General features: G+C 34.4%; 1 long non-coding RNA gene across 5 annotated transcripts in view; it reads left to right on the forward strand.

Moving 5' to 3' along the window:
* The window catches only part of LOC111183562 (uncharacterized), a 152,985-nt gene that overhangs the window by 117,426 nt on the left and 20,670 nt on the right, over positions 1-14,889 (forward strand). For all 5 annotated transcript variants that reach the window (XR_016392734.1, XR_016392737.1, XR_016392735.1 and 2 more), the window contains one exon: positions 1-14,889. This exon is cut by the window's left edge; it is cut by the window's right edge and continues 20,670 nt beyond it. This is a non-coding gene — a long non-coding RNA (uncharacterized LOC111183562).

Genomic DNA, 14,889 nt, shown 5'->3' on the forward strand with positions numbered 1-14,889 from the left:
GCCTTAATTGATATTTACAGGACATTCCATCCAAAAACAACAGAATACACGTTGTGCTCATGGAACATTCTCCAGGATAGATCATATCTTGCGTCACAAATCAAGCTTTGGTAAATTTAAGAAAATTGAAATCGTATCAAGTACCTTTTCCAACCACAATGCTATGAGACTAGATATCAATTACAGGGAAAAATCTGTAAAAAATACAAACACATGGAAGCTAAACAACACACTAATAACCAAGAGATCACTGAAGAAATTAAAGAGGAAATCAAAAAATACCTAGAAACAAATGACAATGAAAACATGGTGACCCAAAACCTATGGGATGCAGCAAGAGCAATTCCAAGAGGGAAGTTTATAGCAATACAATCCTACCTGAAGGAACAAGAAACATCTCAAATAAACAACGTAACCTTACACCTAAAGCAATTAGAAAAAGAAGCACAAAAAGCCCCCAAAATTAGCAGAAGGAAAGAAATCATAAAGATCAAATCAGAAATAAAAAGAAATGAAGGAAACCATAACAAAGATCAAAAAAAGTAAAAGCTGGTTCTTTGAGAAGATAAACAAAATTGATAAACCATTAGCCAGAGACATCAGGAGAAAAAGGGAGAAGACTCAAATCAATAGAATTAGAAATGAAAACGGAGAACTAACAACTGACACTGCAGAAATACAACAAATCATGAGAGATTATTACAAGCAACTATATGCCAATAAAATGGACAACCTGGAAGAAATGGACAAATTCTTAGAAAAGCACAACCTTCCGAGACTGAACCAGGAAGAAATAGAAAATATGAAAAGACCAATCACAAGCACTGAAATTGAAGCTGTGATTAAAAATCTTCCAACAAAAGCCCAAGAGCAGATGGCTTCACAGGCGAATTCTATCAAACATTTAGAGAAGAGCTAACACCTATCTTTCTCAAACTCTTCCAAAATATCGCAGAGGGAGGAACACCCCCAAACTCATTCTACGAGGCCACCATCACCCTGGTACCAAAACCAGACAAAGATGTCATAAAGAAAGAAAACTATAGGCCAATATCACTGATTAACATTGATGCAAAAATCCTTAACAAACTACTCGCAAACAGAATCCAACAGCACATTAAAAGGATCATGGGACTTCACTGGTGGCGCACTGGTTGAGAGTCTGCATGCCGATGCAGAGGATGCGGGTTCGTGCCCTGCTCCGGGAAGATCCCACGTGCCATGGAGCAGCTGGGCCCGTGAGCTATGGCCGCTGAGCCTGCGCATCCGGAGCCTGTGATCTGCAACGGGAGATGCCACAACAGCGAGAGGCCCACGTACTGCAAAAAAAAAAAAAAAAAAAAAGGATCATGCACCATGATCAAGTGGGGTTTATCCCAGGAATGCAAGAATTCTTCAATATATGCAAATCAATCAATGTAATACACCATATTAACAAATTGAAGGATAAAAACCATATGATCATCTCCATAGATGCAGAGAAAGGTTTTGACAAAATTCAACACCCATTTATAATAAAAACTCTCCAGAAAGTAGGCATAGAGGGAACTTACCTCAATATAATAAAGGCCATGTATGACAAACCCACAGCCAACATCGTCCTCAATGGTGAAAAACTGAAATCATTTCCACTAAGATCAGGAACAAGACAGAGTTGCCCACTCTCACCACTGTTATTCAACATAGTTTTGCAAGTTTTAGCCACAGCAATCAGAGAAGAAAAAGAAATAAAGGAATCCAATTCAGAAAAGAAGTAAAGCTGTCACTGTTTGCAGATGACATGATACTATACATAGAGAATCCTAAAGATGCTACCAGAAAACTACTAGAGCTCATCAATGAAGTTGGTAAAGTAGCAGGATACAAAACTAATGCACAGAAATCTCTTGCATTTCTATACACTAATGATCAAGTATATGAAAGTGAAATTAAGGAAACACTCCCATTTATCATTGCAACAAAAAGAATAAAGTATCTAGGAATAAACCTACCTAAGGAGACAAAAGACCTATATGCAGAAAATTATAAGACAATGATGAAAGAAATTATAGATGATACAAACAGACGGAGAGATATACCATGTTCTTGGATTGGAAGAATCAACATTGTGAAAATGACTCTACTACCCAAAGCAATCTACAGATTCAATGCAATCCCTATCAAACTACCACTGGCATTTTTCACAGAATGAGAACAAAAAATTTCACAATTTGTATGGAGACACAAAGACTCCAAATAGCGAAAGCAATGTTGAGAAAGAAAAACGGAGCTGGAGGAATCAGGCTCCCTGACTTCAGACTACACTACAAAGCTACAGTAATCAAGACAGTATGATACTGGCACAGAAACAGAAATATAGATCAATGGAACAGGATAGAAAGCCCAGAGATAAACCCACGCACATATGGTCACCTTATCTTTGATAAAGGAGGCAAGAAGATACAGTGGAGAAAAGACAGCCTCTTCAATAAGTGGTGCTGTGAAAACTGGACAGCTACATGTAAAAAATGAGATTAGAACATTCCGTAACACCATACACAAAAATAAACTCAAAATGGATTAAAGACCAAATGTCAGACCAGACACCATAAAACTCTTAGAGGAAAACATAGGCAGAACACTCTATGACATAAATCACAGCAAGATCCTTTTTGACCCACCTCCTACAGAAATGGAAATAAGAAAAATAAGCAAATGGCACCTAGTGAAACTTAAAACCTTTTACACAGCAAAGGAAACCATAAACAAGACAAAAAGACAACCCTCAGAATGGGAGAAAATAGTTGCAAATGAAACAACTGACAAAGGATTAATCTCCAAAATTTACAAGCAGCACATGCAGCTCAATATCAACAAAACAAACAACCCAATCCAAAAATGGGCAGAAGACTTAAATAGACATTTCTCCAAAGATATACAGATTGCCAACAAACACATGAAAGAATGCTCAACATTATTAATCATTAGAGAAATGCAAATCAATACTGCAATGAGATATTATCTCACACCGGTCAGAATGGCCGTCACCAAAAATCTACAAACAATAAATGCTAGAGAGGGTGTGGAGAAAAGGGAACCCTCTTGCACTGTTGGTGGGAATTTAAATTGATACAGCCACTATGGAGAATAGTATGGAGATTCCTTAAAAAACTAAAAATAGAACTACTGTATGACCTAGCAATTCCACTACTGGGTATATAACATGAGAAAACCGTAATTCAAAAAGAGTCATGTACCAAAATGTTCATTGCAGCTCTATTTACAACAGCCAGGACATGCAAGCGACCTAAGTGTCCATCAACCGGTGTATGGATAAAGGAGATGTGGCGCATATATACAATGGAATATTACTCATCCATAAAAAGAAATGAAATTGAGTTATTTATATTGAGGTGGATGGACCTAGAGTCTGTCATACAGAGTGAAGTAAGTCAGAAAGGAAAACAAATACTGTATGCTAACCCACATATATGGAATCTAAAAAAAAAAAAAAAAGAAAAAGTCATGAAGAACCTAGGGGCAAGATGGGAATAAAGGTGCTGACCTACTAGAGAATGGACTTGAGGATACAGGGAGGAAGAAGGATAAGTTGGGAAAAAGTGAGAGAGTGGCATGGACATATATACACTACCAAACGTAAAATAGGTAACTAATGGGAAGCAGCCCGGTAGCACAGGGAGATCAGCTCGTTGCTTTGTGACCACCTAGAGGGGTGGGATAGGTGAGGTGGGATAGATAGGGTGGGAGGGAGGGAGAGGCAAGAGGGAAGAGATATGGGGGCATATGTATATGTATAACTGATTCACTTTGTTATAAAACAGAAACTAGCACACCATTGTAAAGCAATTATACTCCAATAAAGATGTTTAAAAATATACGTATCAGGGTAATTTGTTGCCAATAGGCTATCTTGGTTGCTTTTTTTATTAGGTTAGTGAAATTTTCAGGAATTGAAGTTAGTCCTGAAGGAAGTTCATGAATATCTAAATGAGTCTTCAGTCCTCAGCTGGTTTTGCTTGGCAATGTATATTTAGTCCCTTTGTCTGAGTTAGTTAACATTTCAAAGTCTTCCTTTAGCTATGTTATCGTTTTTTGTTTTGGTTTTTCTAAGAGATTTGATATTATTTCTGTCTGTCAAATATGATCATCTTTTATTTTTCCAAAGCTCTTATTGTATTTATAGTGTAGTTATTTAACCTTGTTTTTCTTTTGAACTCACCATGCTGCTGAAATATATTATTAGTTCTAATATTTTTTTCTAAACATTTCACCATGAAAAACTTCAAACATATGGAAAAGTTGAAAGCATTTTTCAGTGGATATCCATGTACCCAACCTCTAGTTTCTACTATTAATAGTTTACCATGCCTGCTAATCCTTTTCATTTGATATTTTAAAACTTAATTTTCTTGGGTTATCTAGGTAAACAAGTATTATATGAATAATTTTCTCCTATTTATCATTATTATACCTCTTCTTTTCTGGCTTAATTCAAGAAATGCTTTATAATTAATAGCTACTGTTCCTATGAATAAAAAGAATATGCCCAATAATTTATTGTTCAGTGTAATATTGATGATGATTCAGCTTAGATGGTCTTTTTCATATTAAGGAAGTGTTGTTATTCATAGAATAACATGATTTCTTCACCAGGGCTAGAGGTTGAATTTCTTGAAATAACTTTGGGCATTTATTGATAATCATTGCTTTTCTCCTTTGATTTTTCTGGTTGACTTATTAATTAATTTTATTCACTACTTTATGAAATATTTATTAAAATCCTATTTTGTCTCAGGCACTGTGCTTGGCACTAAATATACTTGTAGGGATAAAAACTCCAAAGGTCCTGAATCCTACCTTCTTGGGGATTAGAGTCTAGTATAGTATGTATGTTAAGTTGTGATAATAGATGTCCTACTATTAAAACATCCTGTAATTAATTGAGTAAAAGCTACTTGGTTTTAGTGTTTTAGCCTTTGAATATATGGATGAGTTAGATTTTCTAATACTTCATTGAGGATCTTGCATTTTTTAATTTACAAATAGATTTGTTAGTAACTTTGTTTTGATTTGTTTTTAAGCTGAGTTTGCCGAATTCTCGCACACAGGTTATGCTTGCTTTATAATTTGTCTATCTTTTTCTATGACCTGGAAATTTGCATGACATAGCATAAGAATTATCTTTTCCTTAATGATTTGAAAAAATCTGTCCAGGCAAACTTCTAGGTTAATTCTTTTTAATTCAATTTAATTTGTTTTCCCACAAATTCACAAATTTCACTTTAGATTTCTCCATTGGCTATTCAGGGTCTTTTGTGTTTCCATACAAATTTTAAAAGTGCTTTTTTACCCCTGTAAAAAAAAAAATCCATTAGAATCATGATAGGGATTTCATTGAATCTATAAGTGGCTTTGGTAATATTACCATTTTAACAATATTCTTCCAGTCCATGAACATGAGATACTTTTCCATTTATTTGTTTCTTTGATTTCTTTCATTATTGTCTTGAAGTTTTCCAAGTAGAGATCTTTTACCTCATAAGTTAAATTTATTCTTAAATATTTTATTGTTTTTCATGCTATTGTAAATGTGTTCTTTTTTTATTTTTCAGAAAATTTGTTTTTAGTGTATAAAAACTCTGATTTTTTTGTTATTTTTGTATTCTGCAAGTCTCCTGAATTCATTGATTAGATCTAACAGATTTTTTGTTGTTATTGTTGAGTCTTTAAGATTTTTTATATATAAAATAATGTCATGTGCAAATGGAGACAATTTTACTACTTTCTTTCCAGTTCTGATACCTTTTATTACTTTTTCTTGCCTGATTACTCTAGCTATGACTTCCAGTACTATATTGAACAGGAGTGATGAGCACTCTTGTCTTGTTCCTCATCTTAGAGGAAAAGCTTTCAACTTTCACCACTGAGCATAACGTTAGCTGTGGGTTTGTTATAGATAGCCTTTACTATGTTGAGATATGTTCCTTCTATGCCTAATTTAAGAGTTTCTATCAAGATTGGATGTTGAATTTTGTCAAATGCTTTTTCTTTGTCTATTGAGATGACCATATGATTCTTTTCTTTCATTCTATTAATGTGACTTATCACATTCATTATTTTGTATATGTTGAAGTATACTTGCATTTTAGGGTTAAATCCCGCTTGATCATGGCCAATGATCCTCTTAGTGTGCTGCTGAATTCAGTCTTCTAGTGTTTTACTGAGGATTTTTGCATCTATATTCATCAGGGATATTGGTCTGTAGTTTTCTTTTCTAGTAGTGTCCTTTGCTGGTTTTGGTATCAGGATAATGCTGGCCTTGTAAAATGTGTTTGGGAGTGTTCCCTCCTCTTCGATTTTTTTGGAAAAGTTTGAGAAGGACTGGTGTTAATTCTTCTTTAAATGTTTGGTAAAATTCACCAGTGAAACCATCTGGTTCTGGGCTTTTCTTTGTTGGAGGTTTTTGATTACTGGTTCAATCTCTACTAGTAATAGCCTATTCAAATTTTCTATTTCTTTTTGATTCAGTCTTGGTTAGTTACATGTTTCTAAGAACTTTTCCATTTCACATTGAGTTGCATAGGATATTTTCTTAAAATATTTATTATTAAGTCTCCATTAGTGATTCTATCTCATTTTTTATTTGTAATATTTGTAAAATTGAAGTTCTGTCTCCTTTTACATGAGATAAATGCTATATTCTTATAAGAGGAATGGTGATACATTTTAAATAACCTCCTAAGAGTATACATAATACGATTCCCTTTATCTGTTGACAGTGTCAAAGTCTGTAGAAAAAGAGTAGGGGCTAGTAAATGTCTTTCCTTTTAATTTTATACTTTTCAGTACTGCTTTAGCTTTTTCACTATATGCATTAGTTTCTATTTTATAAAAAGTAAATGAGGGCTTCCCTGGTGGCGCAGTGGTTGAGAGTCCGCCTGCCGATGCAGGGGACACGGGTTTGTGCCCCGGTCTGGGAAGATCCCACATGCCACGAAGTGTCTGGGCCCGTGAGCCATGGCCGCTGAGCCTGTGCGTCCGGAGCCTGTGCTCCGCAACGGAAGAGGCCACAACAGTAAGAGGCCCACGTATCGCAAAAAAAAAAAAAAAAAAGTAAATGAGTTCACTGAATAACAGGATAATGCTTTTTCATGATCATAGGCCATAGTACTTTCTTTATACTTTTCTGTAGTTTAATGATGTTAGCAAATTTTATTTTAAATTTTAACTATTTTTTTAAATTTAATATCTTTATTAGACTACAATTGCTTTACAATGTTGTGTTAGTTTCTGCTGTACAACAAAGTGAATCAGCTATATGTACACATATATCCCCATATCCCCTCCCTCTTGCGTCTCCCTCTTACCCTCCCTATCCTACCACTCTAGGTTGTCACAAGCATCGAGCTGATCTTCCTGTGCTATGCAGCAACTTCCCACTAGGCATCCATTTTACATTTGGTAGTGTATATATGTCAATGCTACTCTCTCACGTCGTCCCAGCTTCCCCTTCCCCCACTGTGTTTTCAAGTCTGTTTTCTACAACTGCGTCTTTATTCCTGCCCTGCCACTAGGTTCATCAGTACCGTTTTTTTTTTTAGATTCCATATATATGTGTTAGCATACGGTATCTGTTTTTCTCTTTCTAACTTACTTCACTCTGTATGACAGACTCTAGGTCCATCTACCTCATTACAAATAAATCAATTTTGTTCCTTTTTATGGCTGAGTAATATTCCATTGTATATATGTGCCACATCTTCTTTATCCATTCATTTGTCGATGGACATTTAGGTTGCTTCCATGTCCTGGCTATTGTAAATGGTGCTGCAATGAACTATTTTTAAATCCAGAAGGAAAAAAACATAATAAATTAGGATAGTGGCTAGCAGAAACATCTAGATTCATGAGTATATACCTCTGTATCCATTTTGTGATAATACCAATCCTTGTGGGTCAAAGAGAAGAGTGGAATTTGAAGTATGGTTGCCAGTGAATTATCCAGCATGAAAAGAAACTGTTACAGAGGTTTGCGGTCTCAAGGAATCATTTCATTCCTTTTGTTGTTCTACCTCCTAGAAATGCAGGAATGAATTCTTAGGGACTGGCAGTTTAGAACTCTGAAGGTCAAATATAGACAATCTTCAGAATGAAAAAAAGTAATTTTTTTTTCTTGAATCGAATGAAGGTTTCCCATAGAACAGAGAAAAATAGGAGTCTTGGGAAAGCAATTGTGTCTACTTTGTAATAAATTATAAGCAGGCGATCAAAGGTCAAGGTACAGTTTCTCTCTCAATTTCTACAGTGTTAGGGACAAAATGTACAAATGTCTGGGAGCAGTACCATGTAACTCTTGATCTTAAGAATCATTTCTGGATTAGTTTGCTGTTTAAGCCTATGCTCTTCCTTTTTAAAGTATGTCCTCTGGCAAGGGAAACATAAATCTAGTGGCAATATAGCTCAGTAGTAGGTGGAAGATAAAGGAGTTGTGACCATTTTTTTAGGGCAGTGGTCCATAAACCTTAGTACGTATCAAAATACCTAGAAAGCTTGTTAAAACACAGATTTCTGGGCCTCATCCCCAGAGGTTCTGATTGAGTAGCTCTGGGTGAGGCCTTACAGGTTCTTCAGTGATGTTGACGTTGGGGGTCTGGAGACCACACTTGAAGAATTAAGCCTCCATAAAGGCCCTAAACCACCAGCTGGGGACCTTGATAAATAGATTATGGTATGGCCCTTCTTTCTCTGGTATATTATTTTAAACCTTTAATAAGACCGAAACCACTGATTCTCAAACATTAGTGCCAATAGGAATAAAAATCACCTGAGGAATTGTTGAGTTTTAGGTTCCCAGGGCCTATCTCCATGGCACTGGGAGGAGCCCAAGCTTTTGAACTCATAGTTAGCATCATAGATGTTTTGATGCAGTGGTCCAGGGACCATGGTTTAATTAAAAACTACATTGCTGACATATTTAGAGGTTGCTATTTCTTAACATCTTGCTCTAAACATTATTAACCCCTAATGTCAGTAGCACTTAAAGACTGATGATGATGATATATGAATAAAGAATAGCAATTTTATTAAGAAAAGGAAGATTTGAAGTGAATGTTACTCTCTGCTATCCTCACTTGGTAAAGCCTAGCTAATTATTTTCTATATTCCTGTCCCAAAACATCACTGTACAGCTGGTAGACTTGCCAGAATTAAAACCACAGTGTCCTAGAAAGCATCAAATTTATATGGCTTGCCTTGCAAGATCAAATTTGTAGAGAAAATACAACTTAGAAGGTATGGGCAGGTAGAAGAAACAAAATAGAAGAAAAATAAATCACCATTTCTGTGTATATATGTGGACATAGATGTAGAGAATCAATATAAAAATAAGAAATAGAATCCATCTCCGAGGACTGCAAAGCCAATGTTGAGACTTCCTTTTATTTTATCAAGCAAATATTTCAAAAGTTTGAGTTGAAAATAAATATTTAACTTAGTTCCTTTCAGTACAATGAATCTTTAAAACCATGGTGTTTTAGGCCTTTCCTTTAAAACATCAGTGGTCTGATGGTCAAAATTCAAAATTGGAGCTACATCAACACAAAATAACCAATAGTAAGAAAAATAAAATAAGTTGACTCAGGCATAATTTTGTGAAAATTAATTTAATCATTTCTAAGCTTAATAGCACTGTTGTGAAATACAGGAGTAACCTTCTGTTTGTGCCGTTTGGTATTTAGTTATTCCATTCATGGAGTAACTTGCCACAAACTCCCTGAGACAAGGTAGGGATGGTAGAAATTGCTTTAATGACAATTCTTTTCTCCAAAGTAGTTGTTTGATCATTCATTCTCCTGGGAAATATTGAGATTCATATGTTGGTTTGAAAATGGAAGATTGATTCTGCTAACATTCTAGGTATTTGACAACACATCAGTAATATGTATCTGGCCTATGGGATGATTTATACTTCTGTTTTGGTGTGTGTTTTAATTGAAGTATAATATAATACTGCACAAAAATTAGGTTTTATATATGTAGAATCAGTGTAACCACCACTCATATGAAGAAAGGGAATATTAACAGCTGCAGGGGGCTTCTCCTTGTTCCCTCCAGTCAGCAACCCCTGTAAAAGAAATCACTATTCTGAGAACTTCTATCAGCATGGATTAGTTTATCTGTTTTAGAACTTAATATAAATGGAATGATAAAAAGTGGACTCTATTATATTTGCCCTTTTAGCTCAAGGTTAATTCTGTGAGATTTATACCTGTTGTTTCATGTTGCAATACTTTGTTCTCTTTTATCACCATGTAATATTCCACTGTTTGAATTTTACAATTTACCCATTCTACAGTTCATGAACATTTAGGTTGTTTTTAGTTTTTCTTTATTAGAAAGAGTGCTGTAATAAGCATTTTCCTACAAGTGTATTTTTGTACATATACATTCATTGATATGGAGTATATATCTGGGAGTAGAATTGCTGGATCAGAGGATTTACATATATACAGCTTTAGTCTATACTGAATTTTCCAAAAAGTTTTCCAAAGTGGTTATATGAATTTCAAAATTGTTATATTAATTTAAAATCATAACAGCAATATATGAAAGTTGTTGGTGCTCCACATCCTTACAAACACTTGGTATTGTTGTGTTTATTTTAAACCATTTTGGCAGATACATAACACATCATATTGTTATTTTAAATTACCCTGATGACTAATGAAATTAAGTATCTTTATATTTGTTTATTGGTCATTTGAATATCTTTTGGGGGGTGAAATTCCTGTTCCATACTTTTACTCGTTAAAAAAAATAGCTTGCCTGCTTTCTCTTACTGACTTACAATATATTTTTATATGTTCTGTGAGTCTTCATTCAGATATATGTATTGAAAGCACCTTCCACTCCATGGTTTATCTTCCTATTCTCTTAATAGTAACTTTTCATGAACAGAAGTTTTATATTTTAATGAAGTCCAATTTATCAACCTTTTTATTTATGCTTGATGTTATTTCTGTCTTGTTTAATAAATCTTTGGCAATTGCAAGGTCATGGTGATACCCTTCTGTGTAATTTTTTACAAGCTTTGAAGTTTTACCTTTCACATTTAAATCTTCAGTCCATCCAGAACTGATTTTTATGTATAAAGTCTAAGGACCAAGATATTTTTTCCTCTCATGTATGTATAGAAATAATCTAGCACCATTTATTGGGAAAACCATTATTTCCCACTGCACTGCAATGGCATCTTTGTTATAAAGTAGGTAACCATACATGTGGAGGCTTCAGAACTCTGTTTTGTTCTAATGGTGTATTTGTCTATTCTTATGCCAATGACACAGTGTTTCAAGTTTGTTCTCCTTTAAGATCTCCTTTCCTAGTGTTCATATTTTGTGTTATTTGCATTTTAGAATGAGCTTGCCAATTTCCACCCAAAATAAAACTGCCAGAATTTTGATTGGGATTGCATTCAATGTATATATCAAGTTGGGGTCAGTTAAAAACAACAATATTGAGTCTTCCCATCCTTGAATATAATAGAATATAAAACTCCATTTATCTAGGTCTTTCACTCCATTTATCTAGGTCTTTCACTTCTCTTGGTGATGTTTTGCAGTATTATTGGTTCCATTTCTTTCATTAGATTCATTACAAAGTATTTAATGATATTTAAAGCTATTAGACATGGTATTGTTTTGAAATTTTATTTTCTAATTTGGTATATAGACTATTTAGTAGCCTTACTCAAGGTTAATTTGTATCTTATCATTTACAGATATTGATAATTTTATATCTTGGTTTCCAATCTTTATACGTTTTATTTCTTTTTCTAGGTAGGCTCTCCAGGGCAGTATTGAATAGACCTGGTTTTAGCAGACCTTCTTGTTGTGAATATGGTAGTAAGGGAAAACTCAAAGGGAAAGATTTTTATATTCCATCAATAAGATATTTTCTATTTGTTTGTTAGCAACACTTTGTTAGATTTGTGGTTTGCCTCTATTCCTAGTTTGCTAAGAGCTCTTTTCCAGATGGAAGAGATTTTTAATTTCATCTATATTGTTGAATTTATCTCCATAAAATTGTTCACAGTGTCTCTTGTCTTTTTAATTAAGGCAAAATGTGGGCACAGTGAACTGTAAGGAACTTAAGTTTATAATTTGGCAAGTTTTGCCCATGTATTCAAAAACATTATCAAGATTTAGAATATTTTCATTACACCAAAAAATTCCTTGTGCCCTCTTGCAATCAATTTCCAGCACATTTTTTTACTTCTTTAAAAGATTAGTTTTTCCTTTTCTTGAACTTGACATGAAAGGAATAATTATATTTTTTGGAGGGGCATTCTGGTTTCTGTGTCTCAACATAATGTTTGTGAGATTCGTCCATGTTGTTGCATGTATCAGTAGTTTATTATTTTTTACTGTTGAGCAATATGCCATTGAATGAAGAGGCCAAAATTTATTTATCAATTCTATCAATTGACAGTTGGGTTATTTTCACTTTGGGGCTTTTGTAGTTAAATCTGCAATCAGCAATCTTCTAAATGTCTTAGAAATCTTACAAAATATTTTGTGGACATTTGTGTTCATTCTCTTGGGTCAATGGGAGTGGAACTGCTGGATCGCAAGGTAGGTGTACATTTAAAGTTATAAGAAATTGTCAAAGAGTTTTCCAAAGTGGTTATTTATCTCACACTGTCATCAGCGGTGGATGGGAGTTGCAGTTGCTTCACATCCTCATCAATATTTGGTTTTTTCACTTTGAACTATTCCAGGGTTGTAAAGTGCTATCTCCTTATAGTTTTAATTTGTATTTCCCTCATGCTGGTGATATTGAGCTCCATTTCCTGTGCTTTCTGGCTACTTATTTTCTTTTTTGTAGTGTCTGTTCAAGGTTTTTGAGCATTTTAAAAACTGAGTTTATCATTTCATTGTTGACTTGTAGAGTTTTTAATATATTCTGGATAAGTTCTTTGTTACACATATACACTGTAAATATTTTCTCCCAGTGTCTGGCTTGCCTTATTTTGAAATAAACATTTTTATTTGAAAATAAATTTAGATTTACAGAGACATTGCAAAGATAGTACAGTTTCCATATACCCCACCTTCAATTTCCTGTTATTAATATCTTACATTAGTATGGTACATTTGTCATGATTAATGAACCAATATTGATATGGTATCATTAACTAAAGTCCATATGTTACTCATATTTTCTTAGTTTTTCCGTAATATCTTTTTTTCTGTTCCAGATCTCATCCAAGATATCATATTACATTTAGTTGCTGTGTATCCGTAGGCTTCTCTTGGCTGTGACAGTTTCTCAGAATTTTTCATGTTTTGATGCCTTTGATAGTTTGGAGGAGTACTGGTCCAATACACAAGTAGGCTGTTCCTCTGTTGGAATTTCTTTTTTATGATTCAGACTGTGGTTATGAGCTTTTGGGAGGAGGACCACAGAGGTTAAGTGCCCATTTTAGCACCTCATATCAAAGATACATTCTATTAACATGACTTATTGTTGATGTTAGTCTTAATCACCTGACTTAAGGTACTGTTTGTCAGGTTTCTCCACTGTAAAGTTATTCTTTTTCCTCTTTTTCATACCATACTCATTGGAAGAAAGTTACTGTGTCTGATCACACTTCAAGGAATGTAAAGTTATGCTCCATCTCCTTAAGGGCAGAGTATCTACATAAATTATTTGGAATTCTCTGCACAGGTGGTTTGTCGATTGTCATTTATTCATTGATTGAGTTATATCAGTATAGCCTCCTGTATGTTTATTGTATCCTTTGGGTTATAATCCAATGCTACTTTATTTATGTTTTGCTCAAATTATTCCAACTTTGGACATTGGACACTCCTTTAGTTGCTTCCTGTGTCTCTTTAATATACTCCCATTATGTGGTATTCATTGTTATTGGTTTGTTGTTTAGCAATTCCTTACTTCCTGGCATCATAAGATGCTCTAGGCTCATCTTGTATGTTTCCAGCTCCACTCCTGGAATCTCCATGTCTCCAGGGAGCCCTGGTTCTTTTTATTGGAGAATGTAATTAGAAACCTATAGCTGGTGTTAGTTATGTTATTGCTATCAGATTGTCATTGCTTTTAGGCCTTGTTAGCTGACAAAGCAATATAATATGTGTATATATATGAACCCATAAATATATACATATCTAGATAACCAGCTGTATCTGTATTATGCTAAATATGAGTTCATTCTGATGCATCTAACTGTAATTCTAACATGGATCATTCTAGGCTTTTCTTCTTGCTTTTCTGCGATCTCCCAGTTAACCAGTGAGAAACTTGGACCCCATCATCAGCTATCCATTTACTTATGTGTTTGATTCCAGTATACATGAATAGTGGTTTCAGAATTGTTCACCTATACCCTTAACTAGAGGACAGTGCTTATGTGTAGTTCCTTTTATCTTCAGTCTTACAGAGTCTACTCATTTCCAAAGTTACTTAGGTCTGTACCTTCTTGCCCTAACTCCCACAGTTTTATGTATTTGTAAAGCATATTCTTTTGTCACAATCTGCATTCCATTCTGGGATTCCCTGAACTCCTAAATGATGTTTTGAAATTTACATACATTAAAATTCACTTTCTCCTCTAAAATTCTATGGGTGTTGACAAACGTATACTATCATATACACACCACTACAGTATAATACAATATAGTTGAATTGCACTAAAAAATCCTTTATGCTTCACTTATACACCCCTCACTCCAAATCTCCACCAATCACTGATCTGTTCACCATCTCAGTTTTATGTTTGTGATAATGTTCTACAGATGGAATTATACAGTGTAGCCTTTTAAGACTGACTTCTTCAGTTATCAATATGCAGTTAAGAATCTCCCATGTCTT

Source organism: Delphinapterus leucas, chromosome 3, assembly GCF_059928025.1.
Source record: "Delphinapterus leucas isolate spDelLeu-1000000601 "Yukka" chromosome 3, BTC_Dleu_Yukka2, whole genome shotgun sequence".
In the NCBI taxonomy this organism is placed as follows: Eukaryota; Metazoa; Chordata; class Mammalia; order Artiodactyla; family Monodontidae; genus Delphinapterus; species Delphinapterus leucas.